The sequence below is a fragment of the Lepisosteus oculatus genome, chromosome 14 (assembly GCF_040954835.1).
Source record: "Lepisosteus oculatus isolate fLepOcu1 chromosome 14, fLepOcu1.hap2, whole genome shotgun sequence".
Lineage (NCBI taxonomy): Eukaryota > Metazoa > Chordata > Actinopteri > Semionotiformes > Lepisosteidae > Lepisosteus > Lepisosteus oculatus.
Window position 1 is genome coordinate 24,881,259 of NC_090709.1, and position 13,298 is coordinate 24,894,556.

Sequence of the window (13,298 nt, forward strand, 5' to 3'; positions counted from 1 at the left end):
TCCAGGTGCTCCAGTTTCCACCCACAGTCCAGGGACAGGCTGCCACTTTCACTGGGCAGTGCACCGTCACCGTGGCAGCATGGTGGGTCGGATCTGATTTCAGTCTTTATTTCCTTTTTTAGAGATCCTGTAACCAGGACCTGTTCACTGCCATGACGGACACAAGGAACAATAAAGCCGAAGTCTTGTTTCCCACAAGAAACAACAAAACCGAAGTATTGTTCGATGTGCCGGTACAAACTTTTAGGTTATATAGTCCTTCCTTGCTGCTTCAGACGTCATTCGGTGTTATGGTAAGGGGGGGGTCGTGGTATTTGGCCAGTTAAGAGACCCTGGCCAAATGGTCAGTTTAAGATTATGCCCCCTCGCATCTGGAATCCTTATCAGTTAACCCCCTTTCCTGCCATAAACCCCTGTTGCTTAGAAGTCTAATTTTCAGGCAGAACTGACTTAAGTTAACCCTATTTACATCTTGTCTCTTACTTCAGCCCTCTTCCATTTGCTAGTTAAAAGTTGTACAACCCATTTGTATGCAACAAAAGAAGCCAGTCTGTTTCCGCCCGTTTTCGAACCAAGGGCCTTTCGCATGCGAGGCGAACATGATAACCACTACACTACGGAAACGGTGGTAAGATGTGCCCAGCGGCCCAGTGCTGAGCTTCGCCAATGCGTTTCAGCTGCTTCCAGTGCCTTTATTGGAGTGCGCTGATGGACCGTGCTCTCTCTCCAGAGACCAGCACGCCTGTCATGGACGGAGCAGGAAAGGCGGTGCCACATTCTACAGCCCTCTCCACGCAATCGGGCTACTGAAGTGGAGAAAATCACCTCTCCAGAAAGTGCAAATATCATAGAGGTAGAGGTAGGGAGAGAGGAGGAGTACAAATTCAAGCAGAGGCCTGAGTGGAGCACTGTCGTATGGCCCTGACATCAATCCCTCAACTCTCTGCATAAAGCAGTGTCTTATGGCCATAACATCCCATCCCCACTACTCTCAGTGGAAAGCACTGTCGTATAACCATGACATCCCACCCCCACCACTCTCTGCATAAAGAAGTGTCGTATGGCCCTGACGCCCACCCCTCCACTCTCTGCGTTAAGCTGTGTTGTCAGGCCCTGACATCCCACCTCCGCCACTCTCTGCGTAAAGCAGTATCTTCAGGCCCTGACATCCCACCCCCGCCACTCTCTGTATAAAGCAGTGTCATATGGCCCTGACATCCCACCCCCACCACTCTCTGTGTAAAGAAGTGTCGTATGGCCCTGACACCACCCCTCCACTCTCTGCGTTAAGCTGTGTTTTCAGGCCCTGACATCCCACCTCCTCCATTCTCTGTGTAAAGCAGTGTCATATGGCCCTGACATCCCACCCCCACCACTCTCTGCGGAAAGCACTGTCATATAGCCCTGACACCCACCCCTCCACTCTTTGAATAAAGCAGTGTCGTCAAGCCCTGACATCCCACCCCCGCCATTCTCTACGTAAAGAAGTGTCATATGGCCCTGACACCCACCCATCCACTCTCTGCGTTAAGCTGTGTTGTCAGGCCCTGACATCCCACCTCCGCCACTCTCTGTGTAAAGCACTGTCGTATGGCCCTGACATCACACCCCCACCACTCTCTGCGTGAAGCACAGTCATATAGCCCTGACGACCACCCCTCCATTCTTTGCATAAAGCAGTGACGTCAAGCCCTGACATCCCACCTCCGCCACTCTCTACGTTAACCCCTGTTAACTCGCTTGCTGAATGATCTCTCAAGAAATCCCTGGTGAGATTCAACAGGTGTTTTCTTCAACAGCCACTAAAAGTCTGATGACCTTCTCTGGATTTCCTGAATATGATGTAAAATTAGTTCAAATCATTTGGTAGTTAACAGAACAAAATGCTTTGGAGGTACATTTAAAACAGCAGAGCAACACTGTAGCACTTCGTGTGTGACTGAGTTTAATTGTGTAAACCTGTCTCTCTATGAACACGAGCAAAGAGTTCTCACTCAACAGAAGATTGCGATGTGAGCACAATAATGTAAGACATCTGGTGATGCCAGGGATTGAACTCGGAACTTCTTACATGAAAACCATTGAACTACATCCCCTATGGCACAGATGGTGGAACTGACTTAAAGATGTGCATATGTTCACTGACCACAATCCACCCTTCATGAATAATTGAAATGAATAATTTATTTTTATATCCAGTCACATGGGCGACGGTGGTTGATTCTTCAATGGGGGAGAGCGTTTTTCTACCTCCTTACTCGACTGTCTTTCAATTATGTTTTCCTTGAAATCTTTTTGCATCTTTTAAGTGCTTGCGATTAAATTACGCATAGAAAAACAGCAGTACAGTTGATGTTCATGGACCGATGCACACAACTCCAGTGATAAAGCCCTGTCTGTAAATATTGTAGAAGAACGTTAAAGGGCGAAACAACGCTCCAACCACGGGAATGGTAACAAGAAGGATCGTGTTCTTATTTAATATGTGCTTTTGAATTGCCTTGTCAATACACACAGGCTTTAGAGATGGACAAATAATTTACAGTGGTGTTTGTAAACAAAGATGGAACATGTTTTTTTCTATACCAGGAAGAAAGGAGCAGACTCTTAAACTTTAAGAGACAGAAACAATACCTCATCACAGCTAACACTAATTAAAACAACATCACAACAGAAGAGTGAAGCCTTGGGTGAATCAAATTAGTTTTCATTGGTCGTCTGTGTCTTCATAACTTTGTAGGTGAGAGAGAGGATTGCGAAAAAGTGCGGGTGCTTCTTAGAAGTGTGTTGGTAGTACAGGTGACTTCCAAATAATTGAGCCGGGTTTTAATCCCGGCCAGTGCATCCCCAAACCTTTTCAAGATAATCATTTATCCGGTAGCACATCTCCTGAAACTAACATTCGAGGTAGGAAGCGTGCTCTTAAACACCAAAACACTCAAAAAGGAAGAAGCAGATCTCTGTACACAAGACAGTAGTGCGATATTAGAATTTCTGAGTTCTTGATGGATTCAGGCTCCTTCTCAGAGGTCCTTGCTCGCCAAATAACTTTACATCTGAGGAAGAGCACCACGGAAAAAAAACCCAACTCAACAAGCGAGCGTGTTGGTTGCTCTTGCTCTTAATGCAAGGAGCTGTTTTTTTTCCTTGCAATAATCATTATTAACCAAAAACAGCAGCACAGGTAAGTCGCATTTGTGATTATGTCACTTCTCTGCTTCAGCAAGGTCAATAAAAGACTCTGAAAGTAGTAAAGCAAAACTGAACTCAAAATCATATTAGGAATTCTGAGCGATATATCCATACAGGTAATCCAATAAGAACGTTGAAATATTTGAATATCATCTCTCTATATATTTCGCTGCTTTTTACCCGGAGTAAAACTATTGGATTGAAGGAATGCTAACCGCTGGGTTAAAATGTATAGTTGTTATTTGGAGAAATCTGTAAACTCGTGATCTTATATGTTTTAAAAGACAGCACAGGGAAAAACGACAGTGCTGATTATTTTCCAGAGACAGAGCACTGATGACCTCTCCGAGCTGATTGATAAAGCCCACCCAGTGGATACTCTAGCAGAACGTCAAAGAACATTCACCTTTGTATCCAATGAAACGACAGGAACAACATCAGGAAGCACAATCAATTCCCCTTTTAAATCTTTCCTGTAAGGTATGCTATGTGAATCCATGAAGTTAATCCTCTGATCTCTTTTGATCACGAACAAAGTATTTCTGATGGAGCGCTATGTTCAAAGATTTAATAAGCTTTACCCCTGCCAACGATTCGGCGTGAAGAATTAAAAGTTTCACAGACAAAAGCAGCTCACCACCACAGCCAATATTAAATGTACTTGCCGGTACACTATCATGTGCACTGCCTCAAAAGTGATCTCGGCAGACGTTGTTCCCTACATAAAGCTGAACGTGCCAAAGAGAATTTCTATTGAGAAAAAATATTTTTTCTGCCTTGATGTTAAGCCTGTCTTTTAGAAAGTCTATCTCTAAACACCTCCCGCAGCCTAACAAAAAGCGCTTTTACTGATTGTATTGCAGGTCTTAACACATTAATATTTGGCAGCAGTGGGATTCAAACCCACGCCCCCAGAGAGACTGGAGCCTAAATCCAGTACCTTAGACCACTCAGCCACGCTACCTTCCTCCATACCCATCTTCACATTGCTGGCTTGGACTAGGGGGGGCTTCAGCTCTTGTCGTCAGATCTAATGATATCATGACGTGGAAGTGACTGCACCTTCATCTTCCGAGATGCTTTCAATAACACAAACGCTACTTTCACTGGCACAAACACAGCAATAATGAAGGTGGTGGGATTCATCCTTTGTGCTGTTTGTAGGGGTGTAACTCTACGGTGATCTGCTGACTTGAAGAGCAAAAATCAAAATCCTCTGCTATTACTGTTGCTTTTTTCATAGTTTCTTCAAATCCTTCATTTGAACGTAGATTTTGAAGGATATTGATGATAATACCACATAAATTGTGGTTTTCTTGTGATCGCCAATTTTATTCAAATAACAGCCTTTTTTACAGTTCCTTGCGTGTTTCACAAGGTATAATAGCCCCCTTCGCACCCTCAGCTAACATATTTTAAAATTACAATAGCTTATACAGCATGCATGTTTACATTTATATTAAAATTAAAGTAAATATACAAGAATACATACAGTGCTAACCCAATAATTCTTGTCAGGTTCTGCAACAAATCTGCGTTGTTATTTTAACATGTTTCAGCTGAGGGTGCAACAGGAGTATAAATGAATTTTCCCGCCAGCCATTCAAAGACCAAATTCCATGAGTGAACATTATTTTCTCAGATGTTGCCGGCATTGGACTTTGCCGGTGGTATTGAATTATGTCCACAACTGTTGTAGTAGTTCCTTCTTGAAATTCGACACGTGCAAAGCACTCGTAATATCATAGGTGTTAAAGTTCGCTGAGTCTATTCGAGTCATGGTGTGTATCCCTGCCTATCATTGGGAGACGGGTAACTTTTTTACACTCAGATTCCAATCTTCAATGCTTTGTGTGAGAGCTTACATAACTTTCATTTTCTCACAATTTCTGACGATTGTTCCAAAGGGGCACCCTGTCAATTCCGAATACTTTTCAAAAATCTGCCTGCATGTTTGATTATTGTCATTTCACTTAGAAAAAGTTCAATATTGATCATAACTAAAGAAAATAATGATCACGAACAAAAAAGGGATAAAGATGCAAGTCGATCTTGAATCAGAGCTGGGTGAAATGGGCTTCTGTTCTGATATGGTTGTATGAGAAACAGGAGGAATCGCCAATCTCCTATAGAACATGAGTTGAATCAGGAGTGAGACATTTAGTATACTCGTGCATATGTCAACGCCTGACCTACATCGTAAAACTAACATTAAGTTGTCAGAGACATTCATTTATATACAAACAAGAGACAGACCAAGTAATAATTCTACATTAGTTCAGGTGGGTAAACCTGAACTAACTAACTAATAAACCTTTTAATAATTCTACATTAACGTGTCCTACATTGATCAGACTAATTGACATGGTCTGATTCAGAGCCTGTGCAGTTCGTGCTAATTACAACAAGGACAGTTCTGATCCCTCATCACCGAACTGAACACAAGTTCAGCTGTTCTCCAGTTTTGTTACGCATGGTTTTTCATTGCAATTGAGTTCAGAGCTGGAGCTGATCTCCAGACAGTACAGTGTTTTGGGTAAGTTGTCGAAATTCGCATGAGGCTGCAGACAACTTACCCAAAGTGTTTTCTATAGCTTTCAGGTGGAGTTCATTTATATAAAACAACGTAAGTGGTATAAACGCAACAAGCCAGACGGCAGTCCAACTTATAATTTTCTGACGCGAGGCCTGACGCGTTATTCATTATGCCACTGACCCTGCTATTGTAGTGCTAAAAAACACGTTTTCTACATTTATGTCTGTTCACTCTAAAAACTCTAAAAAGGACAAAGGGTTTGTGTGTCCCGCTAAAATTCCGCTTCATTTCGAATGCAAATAAAAACCGTTTTGTTCCAAGAAATCATAGATTTGTCACATCCTTCATACTATACTTCTCTCTTGTATTAGTAAAGCATTTTGATTTAAACTGAACAATATATGAAAGGTTTCATCTATACACTTACACATAATAAGTATACGAATAAATACTCGGAAGAAGCCGCAGCTCAGGTATTAGAGAGATTTAAAATCGGATCGGAGGATTTAGAGTCCAGACTGCAAACCAACAGCTTACACAGGTCTTTTATAGAACCCTTTTGATTTCCTCTACTTTGTCCCTGTGATGTCATTGTCCTGCTCGCAGCCGAGCCCGACACACGTCTGGTTTCTGTCGCTTGACGCACACCCTGCGGTCCATGCGGGTCCTAATACCCCAATACAATGAAGGGGACACTAAACTGTAAACAGGTGCCGTCCTTCGGCTGAGATGTAAAACCGAGGTCCTGACTCTCTGTGATCATTCAGGAGAATGGTGGTGGTGGAGGGGAGTCCCCATTACCTGTAAAGCGCATTGAGTGGAGTATCCAGAACAGCGCTTTATAAGTGTGCGTAATAATAATAATAATTATTATTATTATAATTGTAATGTAAAATGCAATAAAAAAAATATCAAACTTTGATTCAAAATAGATTAATGTAAAAACTGATAAAGCTAATGCTTTTTTCAGGGCTATAGCTGTAGCTGCGAGAAGGTTAAAAGCGCACAAGTGATCTGTCTTTCGTCAAAGTAATTGCCAGAGCAGTAAGACGCAGAGCACCATCCAGCAGCTGTAGACGATGTTCGGGGAAGAGCTAATTCTGTTTTTAGCACAGGGAGTGAGAATGAGATCAGTCCGGCTCCGAGCAGAATCCATCCTGGTTTGGTTACAGTGCGCCTGAGGATTTTTGGATCGCAACGTAAAAAAAACAATTGCTCACATCGTGTGACTTCCACGACAGGAAGGAAAGATATCACTTAAAAAAATCAGAACTGAAGATTTGGATCCTGGGCCTCAATTTGATCAAATAATTAAAATAATAATTATTAAAATATCAAATTGTGTTTCTGCAACATTTCGTGCACAGTAAGCCATTTTTATCTAAAAATAAAACAACAGTCACAACGAGAGCTTATACGCAGTCTGGGGTATATTCCCCTTTTATATTTTTGCCACTTTATATCGAACCTGTTATACTCCCAGAAGTGCACAGTAGCTTGTACAAATGTACAATTCACCACTGGTATAAACAGATGTGTGCCCTGTTTGCCTTTGTAAGCATTTGTTTAAAAAATAAGTTCACAATACGATAAAAACACAGAAAGCACAAACTTCATAATACAACGATACAAAATCAATACCAAATCATTATGCCAATTAAGTACCTATCCTTTGAAAACAGAGAACACCTTTATATCTACAAAAAACTTGACATTTGTATGTATTTTTGAATTACAAAGCAGACAGAGTAGTCCCTTAATTCAAAGATCGGATCTTGGCCAAAACAAGACAATCAGACGTGGGCTGAATTCGGATCAGGAACCTCTACTTCGTCGTTTATTGAACTTTTGATAAATGTCTGAATGAAACAGATTCGCTTTTTTAACTCTTTGATTAAAGTACACAAAAAGCACCTTCCTTCGAGCCGGAATCGAACCAGCGACCTTAGGATTCCCTAATGACTCCACTACAGTCCTCCGCTCTACCAACTGAGCTATCGAAGGGATGTCAAGCAATGCTCCCTAGCACATACTGCCCAATGTAGTGAAATGTTCCGGGTGATTTAAATCCCACTTCGACATTAAGTTTCCAACTCGTTTCCTTAGTCTTGTTTACCTTGAATTTAAGCCACGAACCAGGATTCTACTGTATAAACTTCCAGGGATATTACAAAATGTTTGATGGGGCATCAATCATTCCAGGCGGAAATTGACTCCTTTTTTTTCTCGAGGGATCATATTAAACATGTCATTAGTATCGAGAGGAGGATCACCATGAGACACAAAACAAATAGTTTCTTTCTGTCTTTATTAGAAAGTAGCGTTTGTGCTACATTAATAATATTTTCGTGGAAATAAAGAAGTTTCGAAATGTGGTTTTGAGTTAAATATTAGCGTGTTCATGTAATTAGTTTGTGTTTGTCATTACTATATATATATATTGCCATGTTACTAGAATTTGTAACTGAAGTTTACTAGTTGTGTTTTTTATGATGGTAAGACATTTGTTGATTACAATATTGTATATAATGTATAATTTGAACTACATATTTTTCAGGTGTGAATAGTTGTATATTTTAAGAATAAATTTCTAAAATAAATCATTGGCTTTATTTACTAGTTTCTACACCTATAAAAATCTTTCTTTGATGTATAATAGACCTTTAACTATATATGTATAGTAGTCTTCTAAATTTATCCGTATAATAGAACTACAACCATTTATGTATAATAAACATATAATCAATTTCATTCTAGACCAGTTACGGAGCACAGTTACACGTCTGGTATGCGTTCAATAGTCGTATATTCTACATCTTTTGCCCACTGGGATGTGCCGATTTTAACTTGGCAAACCAAGATACACATTTTCTAATGAAACCTTAATTAAAAGACAGTTTGTTTCTCGAAAGCGTGTTATGTAAAAAAAGAGAAAAACGAAAATATATGGATGGTAATCTTTCAAAGCTGAAGATTTTACTTTTGAAAAATTGACATTTTATGTACTGTATGCAGATGCATTCGCTGGTTTTAGAACTTTGCTGTACTTCCTGAATCGTTTTCAGTATTATAAAGTGGGTGTAGATTTTTCTTTCAGGTTAGGACGCGAGTGTGTACATGTGTTTGATTTTCGTTTCACTGATTCTCATTGAAGATTTGGGAATTAACGACGAAAGAATCAGTTGCCTCGGAAAGCAGAAGGTTTGGTTCTCAACGATATTGAAGACACGCCCATGTAGAGCAGCGGGTGATGATTTGTGCTATAAAAGACCAAGTGCTCAAAGTGACGTCTGCGTTTACCGTTTAGACTTTTCATCTCGGGCGCACTTTTAGAAAGCAAAGATAGAGCAGTTGTGTTGAATCACATTATAACAGCTGTCAGCAGAGTGGCGCAGCGGAAGCGTGCTGGGCCCATAACCCAGAGGTCGATGGATCGAAACCATCCTCTGCTATGTACACTTTATGCACGATTGATAAGCATACCATCAGTTTAATGAAGTGCATTAAAACTGTTTTTTTCTCTCGTGTGTATGAAAGCTTCACACTTAAGGTACTCTTTCATCTTTACCAATAGCAGATGCCCAAATGTATCTTTGGTTGTTCTGCGATCCTTCATAGTTTCCTCAATTCCTTCAAATGAACATCCATATCAAAGCAATTATGTATATATATATATTACAATTAAGGTACATATTAAAAATATCAACGCACATTTGTATAATGCTCATTTAATAATGATTGTCAAGGATTGTCAAGTTCTCCAACAAATCTGTGTTCTAATTTTAAAATATTTTTGCTAAGGATACAACGGGTGTATAAATGAATTCTCCCAACAGCCAGTTAAAGAAAAATTCCACACGTGAAGATGGTTTTCTTGGACATTGACTTAGGTACTTATTTGTTTACTTGTTGTAAATGCACACGAGTAAAACACAAAGATTTCCTGCCACATTCAAGAGGGTTTGCGAAGAAATCCCTTCAATTTTTAGCGGAGATTTTGTTTACATCATCACAATCTGAAGCACGTCCCTGAGTACGTTTGACCCACCAGCCCTTTGTTTAACAGCTGCACAGGGACACATTCCCGTTGCTTTTCACAACTCACATGTTTGTAGTTAAAGAAAATAAAATACTGTCATTTTCCTGCCAGCTGGCAGTATTTCTTCTGCACTGACTAAGAGTAACCAAGAAGTTCATTTCATCTTTCGCAGGCTGTAATCTACAGAAAAGGAAGTGAATACTTGTATTAAGCTAAATCAAGCCGACGGAGTTGCACTGCTGTTGTTTTTCTCCACTTTTCGTTAAAAGGAGAAAAAATCACTGGCATTTTTTGGAAGCATTTCTTCTGTCCTGAGAAGCAAGATTTGTATTTTATCTTTCAGAAGTTGTATGAATTTCTTGAAGTTCAGAAACAACTTGTTCCAGAAAAGAAATTAACACTTGCTTCAAAGTAAATCAAGACGTCGGTGTCTCTTGCTGTGTGTGCTCTTATCTGTCCATCTCTCTATCCTCTTCTCTCTGGCAGTCTGTGTAGAGTATCTGAATGGGATGTAACACCACTTGGAAAAGAAAAAAATTCTCAGGAAAATTCTCAGGCAGAATAAAAAATCATTATTCTCTTCTCAGTGAGATTCACAGCTCAGACTCACACTCAGACAGGATCTCAACTCCGTACTGCTCTCTATCCTCACAATCCAGAACCAGAAGATATTCAGACAATCAGTGCTGCTACATGAACAATATCAGACAGAACAGCCTGGACTCATGTCACATTTCCCCCTTTTATCTTTCCTCCCAGCCCTCTTAGAGACATAGAAGAGCTCCTGGTTCTCCTCTCTGTGAACTGGGCTCAGGGGTCACTGATCTGGCAGTTGTGGGCTCTGTTCCAGGTCGAAAGCAAGAAGGATCTATTAACGCTTTCCAGGACTTCCAAACTCTTCAGTATTACTTTCTTTACTGTATGTCAGCCTCCCAAAATGTTTATAAATGTTTTATGAGTGTGGAATTATCTTATTATTTATATACAGTATTTATGTAATAAACAACAGTAGTGACACTATGATCGGTATATTGATTATTTGTAGCCTATGGTCCGATGGTCGTGTCTACAATAGTGACCATTTGACCAGTCTGTAGCTCTGAGCAGTGGGACTCAGATCACACAGAAGACCCGCCTGTGTGTGATTCCATACCAGCCCTGGGATTCAGCTACTCTCACAAATGTCTCACAGACCGTTTTATAAATTTACAATTAGATGAAGTCATGTAACAGTTTTATAGATAATTTAAATAATCAGACAGCAGTTTTGGCAGTGGATACATCTCCACATGGGAGAAAGGAACTGAAATATAGGTGCTCACTGTAAAGTAGGAAGAGGTGGTCAGACAAGCAAAACAACTTTGCAGATAATGTGAAGTGACATTGTTTTGTGTCAATCAGCTCACAGATTTCGCTTCATGTGCCTTAAGCTGTGCAATTTGTATGGTTGTTGAATGAGATTGATTTCTTCACAAGCCCAGTCAATTGACAGTGGAGAGCTTGCCGACACACACCTTCATGAAGACTCTCTTCATTGTCAAGTCGCCTCCTTTGCATACAATAGTAGCACCGACACTAAGAGAAAGGATGAGAAATAGCGTTTATCAAGCGATTGCAGTGTTTGTTTGACTGAGGATCCTTGTGTGCTGAACTGGCCTCTGGAGAAGTGTAGTGCAGTAAAACAGAAGGTTTGTGTCACTCAAGATTGTTACAGAACAGAACAATACAATTACAATACTTTTATGAGAGTAAATATTACTGGTGCATCACAGTTCTTATAATGGTGAAAACAGGAGCACCTTCTCTACATTTTTGACTGAAGTATTTAAATGGAAAGAAATACTATCACTATGCAATTCATAAATGCAATTGACCTCCTCTAAATGTTCTAGTTTGATGAAACAATGTATGGAATTAGGTGACAATATCGGAATTCATTCAAATGCTCAGGATTAATTTTCAGCAACAAAAAAAGTGCTCGGAAATATTTTACAAGAATGAAACCTTACATTCACCTAAATAAACATTCACCATCTACATTAGCAGAGAACAGTAGGACAGAAGGTTAGTGTCACTGGACACTGCATCAGAGAGGCCGATCTCTTCTCCCTCATTATGCAGGCTTACCCACTCATGATGAACTGTCCTCCAGCGATACTCAGCTGCCATCATCGACTCAGACATGACGTTCATGTACATATTATACCTTAATATGGCACTGCGTTACAATAATTTGATCAAAACAACTGGTGAAAAAAAAGATAAAGACTTTGTCCAAAAAAGAAGCATTTATACCTTTCCTCTCCTACCAGCCATTACAAGTCACCTAGTTTTTAATTTAGAGCTAGATTAAAGCTCTAGTCTCTTTGGGGGTGTGAGTTGGAATCCCACTGCTGCCAAATAAGAAGCAAAAAACACACATTTGCTGCAGAAGTAACAGGAGAATTTGTGCCATTCAGCCTCATAGCGTGATGTCATTTTCTCAGGCTCATTTTTAGATGCTTGTGATCGAATCTATGATTCTTATGAGTGTGCCCTCCATAAAGGTAGCACAGATATAACGTGCCAAGTTTTCAGAGAATCGCATTAAATACAGGTCAGAAGAAGGCGACAAAGTGTCCGCTAGGCAGTTCAGCTATTTCAACGGTGTTCTCTGTTGTTTAGGTCCAGAATGACACCCGTTACAACCAGGAAACACACAGTGTCAGGCATCAAAAAGACTTCCCAAAACCCTGATCCTCTCCTTGATCCGGTGATGGCATCCAGACATTTCCTGCAACAAAGCCAGGATACGGTCTTCAACAACACGAGTGAAAGGCTAATTCCCAGCCTTTGCAATCCTTTGCAAAGAAGGACCGCATGTGCTCAGTGTTAAATGCGCTGTTCATTATTATTATTAATAATAATAATCTATACATTATATAGTGCCTTTAAAAGTGGCTTTTCAAAGTGCTTTACAGAATGAAACCAATAAAGTTAAAAAATACACAAGATAAGCAGGATGAGAATACACAGTTAGAGGAGACAATAGATGGTGGTATTAAATACAGTAGGAACAGAGGGGTAAAGAATAGTTCATTAAAGGCTCTTCTAAAGAAGAGGGTTTTGAGTCTGGATTTGAAGGAGTTTAGAGAAGGTGACTCTCTGATATCCTTGGGAATAAAGATCCAGAGCTTTGGTACAAAACAGGAGAAGGCCCTGTCACCCATAGAGTGTAGATGGACTGGGGGACAGATAGGAGACCAGAATTAGAAGAGCAAAGGTTGTGAGGTGGGGAGTAGGGCGATAACCCAGACAGGTACTGTGGTGTCAAGCCATGGAGAGCCTTATAGGTGAGCATGAGGATTTTGAAGTTGACAGGAAGCCAGTGCAAGGAGTCCAGGACAGGAGTAATGTGATCACAGTCCAGTGCTAATTTCTTTCTTGTGGCTGCTGGTTCATTTTCAACTGTGGACTCTTAAGAAGTCCTTTATTTGACTTGATCAACACTAATCCCTAGAGGATTTTGAAAGGTTGAATCAAAGTGATACA

The 13,298-nt window shown here is 40.3% G+C and overlaps 3 non-coding genes across 3 annotated transcripts; all 3 read right to left on the bottom strand.

Moving 5' to 3' along the window:
- Positions 1–551: 551 nt before the first annotated feature.
- trnaa-cgc (transfer RNA alanine (anticodon CGC)) lies at positions 552–624 on the bottom strand. Its single transcript has one exon. It is a non-coding gene; the product is annotated as a tRNA-Ala (tRNA).
- A 3,450-nt stretch (positions 625–4,074) lies between these two features.
- Positions 4,075–4,156, bottom strand: trnal-uag (transfer RNA leucine (anticodon UAG)). The gene has a single exon. It is a non-coding gene; the product is annotated as a tRNA-Leu (tRNA).
- A 3,488-nt stretch (positions 4,157–7,644) lies between these two features.
- On the bottom strand, positions 7,645–7,732 carry trnay-gua (transfer RNA tyrosine (anticodon GUA)). Its single transcript is given in 2 exon segments — positions 7,645–7,680; positions 7,696–7,732. It is a non-coding gene; the product is annotated as a tRNA-Tyr (tRNA).
- Between the last annotated feature and the right edge of the window lie 5,566 nt (positions 7,733–13,298).